The following is a 5957-nucleotide window of genomic DNA, read 5'->3' as shown; positions in this document are numbered from 1 at the left end:
AAATAGTTACCTCAATTCTTGTTGAAAAATACACAGCCAATACAAGGCAAACTGCATGTTTTCAGCCGTTAATAAAAAGAAGCGCAAGCAAATGAGTAGCTTTCAGATTAATCCAAATCGTTTTAGTTTCTGTGCTGCAGTTTCACCACTCCCACAGAGTAATTGGTACACATGCTTTATAATGAAAGCAAAGTTCGGGTCATAATTAGAATGGGAGGAGACAAAAAAAAACCCCACTATGCTAGTCAAAGTATAATTTTGCTGTTTTGTTTTAGAGTGGAGGAGATGTAGGGGGACAAAGAGGGAGGAAAAGGACTTTTGGGAGGGAGGGAAAGTAGAAGGATGTGTTCTACAAATACTTAAAAGTTTATCTACATTTTACGTGATCTAGATGTTCAGACCAGGAAGCAAAAGAACTTCTAAGAGAGTGATTTATGGAAAGATTATCACGTCTCACAAGCAGAACAAATTATGGTGCCAATTTTTCTCTCAGTTACTGTGGTGTAAAGGCCACAGACTGATCAATTTGTTTTGCTGTAAATGAGATCTGAATTTGGTCCTGTGCAAAGACACTGGGGGATTTTATAAGAGAATTAAAACAGTTACGTATATTTACTTTTGGCTACTTGTCACACAACAGTACGTGCATTAATAAAGATCAGGCTGTAGTATGAGTCCTCTGAAATAAAGCTGCGAGTTGAAAATATAAATATGAGACAGTACTGAACTCCTGCTTCCCCAGCAATGTCCAAAGCAAAGAACATAGCTTAACTAGTTAAGCAATTGTTGCTGAAACAGTCACTTCAATATAGGAATTGCCATGCTAGATGAAATCAATGGTACATCTACCAATGACAGAATATTTTTATATACGCCTATTATCTTTCCTCTTATCTGTTTCCTCTCTGAACAATCTAATCCCAATCTATTTAATCTCTCACTTTATATGAAATCTTCACACAGTTCAAGATTTTAAAATCAATTTTAAATATTCAGAAAGGGACAATTCATAAATGACCAACTGGAAATTAATAATGTATATACTTATAAGTATCACTGCTGATTGAGTGAATAGGATTATGCCTACAAATCCTATTTAGTGTCTCATGATTAATTATCCCGTAGGACAGCATTGCATGTTTCATCTAGGATTATTAGTAGCACCAGTAGGTGCTAGATGCAAAAAGTGTTACTTATACTAAGTATCAGACACTGGTAGCACATCTAGCCTCAAATGCTAGCAATATGGAAGTCAAAAGCACACTTGGCATCTGAAGTTTCAGCACTTCTGGCATTAACTGTAGAAACAGCTGTCTAAGGGTGCACATAAGAGTATGTGAAGGTATAATGAGAAATAATAATACTGAGCCACATTCTCAGATGATGTAAATTAGTTTAGATGTACTGGCTTTAAAAGTTTGTAAAACTGAGGATATGGCCCAGTAGAATGACAATCTAATTTAGTCGGGGGGGGGGGGGGGGCAGAGCTAGATACCAAGTACACTGTGGAGTATTCAAAGGGAGATGTAGAAGTCCTGTTAGGACATAATTCTGCATTTTCACAGGGCAGTGGATGAACTACATGTGACCTAGCTAGAACCTTCCCATCTCTAATTCATGGGTTTCTATTCTAGGTTGGGGAAGGGAAGACTCTGAGGTGAGTGGACATGAGAAAGAGGAGTAGATTAAAGAGGATTAAATAGGGTCTAAGGAAGAATGACAAAGAACAGGAAAGCAGAGTGAAAAAGGAAGCAGCACAAAGAAGAAATAGGAAGGGAGATAGAAGAGATGACAGAACTGGAGAGAGGCAGATACAAAGAAATAAAGAGGCAAAATGTGGCCCATGAGAGACAACATCCGCGTTGTTAGTAACAGGCCAGAAGTTCTGCGGCCTTCAGAAAGCCACCTCAGACAACAGAAGGAGCAGAAGCACAGAGGAAAGGATGATTCATCTAGCCTAAAACAAAATAAAAAATGGTGCAAATTTTTAAAACTTTTAAAACAATAACTTCTTTTTCTAGTCAATAGGAGGGTTCTGCTTTCTTGTGACAAGTTCCTGATTCAAAGCCTACACAATGCAAAGCAAATGTTAGAGCCACAAAATGATTCGTTTCATTAGGCTGGAGCTGTTTGTAATGAGCTTATTTTATTTTAGGAGGCAGTAAATTATTAAATAATTGATTTAATTATAAATAACTCGACCATATGTTACTATCAGGTCTGCTCGGCAGTTCACTGACATATAGCTTGATTGGTATATTTAAAGATGACCTGCAAATCAGTTTACCAAATCAACATCTACTTAAACTCATAATAAATTCAGAGGGCAAAATTATGGCTCCCACAGCAGGCATACACTACTGTGATTTTGGAGGAAACATGAGGAGCTTGCAAAGGGGGCACAGGGCAGCACTTAACACAGTTCTAGCTTTTTAGAAACATAATAACCTCACGGACTGGCTAATGGGAGCAATCACTACGTTACCAGTTTAAGTTGATGGAAACACACAGCACTGCAAATCAGATATGTAATGACTATGGCCTAGCAAACCCGATACATTTCTGACACTTGCTGAAAGACTCTGGAACTATAAACCAATGACTGGCTAAGTGATTCTGTATTAAAAATTGTGCTTCATTAAAAGAGGATTTAAAACTCTTTGAACCTTCATTTCACAATAATACCATTTCAATAAGAAGATCAAACTTGATTTCCCAATATCACTGACACTCTAAAGTGTCCTTCAAAGATTTTCACCAGTCAAACCAATACAAAACCATTTCTATTTGACATTTTTTTAAAGTTATTTTCACTTTTTGTTTTGGGGACCCCATAAACTTAAGGGAATGTTTAATACTGAATTACAATTTGTACATTTGGGCAAAATTTTATAAAGTACACCAAAACAATTATTTTTCATATAGTGTAGATTTTTGTCACGGAAGCCAAATGAGCACTGCATCTTCACAGACCTCCTCCATTCTCCATCAATGCTTATAAGCTTCAGAAGGGTAGCCAAGTTAGTCTGTAACAGGAAAAAAACTTAAAAAACAACAAATAGTCTTGCAGCACCTTAGAGACTAACAAAACATGCAGATGGTATCATGAACTTGTGGGTTGTGCCCATGAAAGCTCATGATACCATCTACATGTTTTCTTAGTCTCTAAGGTACTGAAAGACTATTTGTTTTTTAAATTTCATCAATGCTTATAGATGGTACCATGAGCTTTCTTGGACACAGCCCACTTCTTCAGATGACCAGAGTTTTGAGTTTAGGATGTGCAGACCCAAAATAAATAGGGGAGAAGGAAGTGGGGGGGAGGGGAGGGAAGAAAAAAAGGAGGGGGGCAGGAAACAAGGAGCAGAGGGTATGGAAATATCAAAGGGAAAAACAGGAAGACAGAACTGGGAATCAGTAAGCACCTGAAGATTGGGAAGTTAAAACGAAGCAGATAAGAATCAAAGTCAATAGATAGTACCCTTCCTAACACAGGAATCTACACAAAGAGCTGTTTGCACCTACATTGAATGTTATGTTGATAGTGTCCCAACCATCCCACATCACAATTGAGGCCATCAGCATGAGAACTTAACTTCTCCCCAATTTATTTTGGGTCTGCACATCCTAAACTCAAAACCCCGGTCATCTGAAGAAGTGGGCTGTGCCCACGAAAGCTCATGATACCATCTACATGTTTTGTTAGTCTATAAAGTGCTACCAGACCATTTGCTGTTTTTAAATTTATCCTGTACAGACTAACTCAGCTACCCCCTGAAGCTTATTAATGCTCATGTTGCTCTTTTCCAGACAGATTCCCTAAATAATCTCTCACCCGAGCTTTCTCTGTGCTTCAACGTCAATCTATTGCTCTTCTGCACCCTCAACCTTCCAATTAATCTTGTAAGGTTGACCAGGAAGAGACCCACTGAAAGAGTCCCAATAACAGTCAGTTGGACAAGGGTTCCTCTCTGGTAAACAACAGAAGATTCTCCAGACAGAGATAGTGTCTGTTCCTTAGAGGAATTTAAAGTTCTGCTTCACACTCAGCTTTGCTGGTAAGCAAAGGTGCCAACCATGAATATTCTGGTACTCAAGCACCCACCAGAAAAAAAAAAGTGTGGGTGCTCAGCATTTGCAAGCCAACAGTAGGTGGCAGAAGCACATACACCGCACACAGTGAAGCCAGAAAGCAGAAAGACTTAACTGAGAAGTCAGCACCTGTGCTAGCAAGCCTCCTTCTCCACATAGAGAATTTCCCCTGTTGAACCAAGGAGAAGTTTTGCGCCAATGAATTTGATCAGTTCTGATGGACTGGAATTTAACAATAAAACATCCTTTCAACTGCTATACATAACCCCACACAATGCGTACAACCAGTGCCTAAAAACCACAGTAAAATACAACCTTCCCTCTCTACACTCAGAATATTTTCTGTAGAAGCAAGACATTATAGTCCTTTAAAAGTAAAAGTATGTCTGTTGGTAAAATCTTAATCATATGTGACCAGAGATGCATATGAATGTGATTTTCAAGAACTTGGTATTATGTTATTTAGCTGGAAAGACTTGTACACCAAGGTTTGTCTGGATGTCATTGTTGCCTTAGCTGCTAATTCTCTGAATTTTCAGTAAGTGCAGTGATAATAAACGTACTAAAAAACCTTAAGTTAAGCAATTTCTGTATGTGTATGTGTTACGTTTATGCATAACTTCCACTAATAGTACTGACAAAGAAGGAAAGCCAGCACTTATCAACCTTCTTAAATCCTAAATGGTAAGCAGCGCTTATTAGAATTTGGCTGATAAATATATAAAGTATACAGGGAAATTACTCTGGCATCATGTTTAAAAGAGACTTTTCCTAAGGACAACAGAGAATTTCCTTTGGTTTTCCCCAGGTATACACCCACTTACACATTGTATGCTTGAGGAGAGACAACACTATAAAAACTGTTGAGAAAGTAGCATTCTGTGGATTGTGTCATGGATATACAGTAAGAGACATCTCACATGTATGATTTTTTTGGTTACTGGTATCTGCCCAGTGGCATGCTGCATGCTAACAGTGATACAGGAGACTACAGATGAATTAGCATTGTCAAAGGGTATATATTACATACTCTCACTTCTCTGATCTACATGCCAAATTTAAAATTTCTTTTAAATTATGGTTTTAATCACCAATGTGAATACATTAGTATCCCGTTAAGGTATGTCTAGACTACATGGCTCTGTCGTCAGAGCCATGTAGATTAGTTTACTAGACATACCCAAATGAAGCGGGGATTTAAATCACCACTTCATTTAAATTAAAATGGCTGCCGCGCTGTGCCGATCAGTCTGGACGCTCCATGGTCAACATCAAAGGCATTTATCAACCTTCCCAGTATGCCTTGTGGGATGAGGTTCATTGGGGAGGTCGACAAATGCCTTTGATGTCAACCGTGGAGCGTCCAGACTACAGCGCTGTGCCGCCAAACAGCTGATCGGCACAGTTAGGCAGCCATTTTAAATTAAATGAAGCGGCGATTATTTAAATCGCCACTTCATTTGGGTATGTCTAGTAAACTAATCTACATGGCTCTGGCGACAGAGCCAAGTAGTCTAGACATACCCTTAGTGTTTTAACCCCGGTCTATATTATAGAATTTCTTTGCTGTAACTATGCTGCTCAGGGCATGAGTTATACTGACTTAAGTACAGATGTTGAGCTTTTCCCACTGACACAGTTACCATCTCTTGCTGATGTAGAGTTATTAAACTGATGGGAGAGAGCTTGGAGTGGCTATACTATTGCAAATAGAATAAAATAAAATTAAATAAAAGTTATTTATTAGTTCCCATAATAGAAGAACTAGAGGACACCAAATGAAATTAATGGGTAGCAGGTTTAAAACTAATAAAATAAAGTTCTTTTTCACACAGCACATAGTCAACCTGTGGAACTCCTTGCCA

General features: G+C 38.3%; 1 protein-coding gene across 15 annotated transcripts in view; it reads right to left on the bottom strand.

Annotated features, from left to right (window-relative positions):
* The window catches only part of LOC112545341 (uncharacterized), a 292857-nt gene that overhangs the window by 113569 nt on the left and 173331 nt on the right, over window positions 1–5957 (bottom strand). For 2 of the 15 annotated variants that reach the window (XR_012903087.1, XR_012903088.1), the window contains exon 1: window positions 11–3188. The exons of the other annotated variants lie outside the window; for them this stretch is intronic. The gene's annotated coding sequence lies outside the window, so the exon portion shown is untranslated. Of the gene's footprint in view, window positions 1–10; window positions 3189–5957 lie in introns of those variants that run through there. 15 annotated transcript variants of the gene reach the window in all.

This window comes from Pelodiscus sinensis, chromosome 1 (assembly GCF_049634645.1).
Source record: "Pelodiscus sinensis isolate JC-2024 chromosome 1, ASM4963464v1, whole genome shotgun sequence".
Taxonomy (NCBI): domain Eukaryota; kingdom Metazoa; phylum Chordata; order Testudines; family Trionychidae; genus Pelodiscus; species Pelodiscus sinensis.
The sequence above is the reverse complement of the archived record's forward strand: the minus strand, read 5'-3'. Positions and strand labels throughout refer to the sequence as shown.